This window comes from Trichechus manatus, unplaced genomic scaffold (assembly GCF_000243295.1).
Source record: "Trichechus manatus latirostris isolate Lorelei unplaced genomic scaffold, TriManLat1.0 scaffold00079, whole genome shotgun sequence".
Lineage (NCBI taxonomy): Eukaryota > Metazoa > Chordata > Mammalia > Sirenia > Trichechidae > Trichechus > Trichechus manatus.
The window spans coordinates 5,073,979-5,075,182 of record NW_004444015.1 but is presented as its reverse complement, the minus strand read 5'-3'; positions in this window follow the sequence as shown (position 1 = coordinate 5,075,182).

Genomic DNA, 1,204 nt, shown 5'->3' with positions numbered 1-1,204 from the left:
TTTTCTTCATCTCTCACTTTCTCATCTATCTATACTTACCTTCTTTTCCTGTCTCCTGAATACCTGGTGCTGTGTGCCATCTCCACCTCTTCTAGACGGGCTGTGCCCTGAGGCCTGGAAGCCACCTCGCCGCTGGCTGGTGGGATCCCAGGGGGACTTTCTTTTCTTTTTTTTTTATTTTTTTCTCTTTTTCTTTTTTGTTTTTCTTCATTTCTCAGTTTCTTGTCTCTCCAATCCAATGACAGGCTCCCTCAGCACTTCTTTTCTTTGGCTCCTGCTTCTCTCTCCTCTCTCTCTTCTTTCCAAACTCATTTTAGTTCCACACATCACAACCTCTCCCCTCCCTCCTGCCTACCTGCACTGTGCACTGAATATTGCATCTCCAAGCAGCACAGGCACGGCCTACAAGAGACCCCTGGCCTGCCCTGTTGGCCCCAGTACGTGCCATAAACCACCCATCCCAGACCCTCCCCTTCAGCTGGACCTGCCTCACTGAATCATAGCTGAGCGACTGCCCCTGCCCATTGGACAAGGAGGTGAAAAGTATAATGTTCACAGATGAGCAAACAACAAAGAGCTCACAGCGTGCCTGCTCAGACATAACCAAAGAAAACAAAAAAGTAGGGAAAAAAATCTACAATCAATAAATGAAGAAAGTAACTACTGAATGTCTCTAAGATAGCAGATAATATTAAAACATATAAAAAAACAGGACAAGATGGTTCCAGTAGACATCCAAAACAAAACACCAGATGACTTTCCACTAGAAGAAAAGGCACTGGAACTACCTGATAGAGAATTCAAATCTCTAATATTCAGAGCTATCCAAGAGTTGAAGCAAAAAGGAGACAAAAATGAGGAAAAAATAGACAAATTCATGGAAACTACAGACCAAAAAATGGAAGAATTCAGGAAAATAATACAGGAACAAATGTCAAAATAAATTCACAACTAGAAATCATACAAAAACAACAATTATAAATCCAAAAGAGAAACAACAAGATTTCAGAAATGGACAGTGTCAGAAGGACTGAGGAGCAGGTTTGAAACAATGGAAGACAGGATCGGCAAAATTGAAGACAGATACTTGGATACCACTCTGAGGAAAAATCAGAAAAAAGAACAAAGAAAAATGAAGAAACCCTGAGAATTATGTGGGATACAATCAAAAGCAAAAATTTTCAAGTGATTGGAGTTCCAGAAC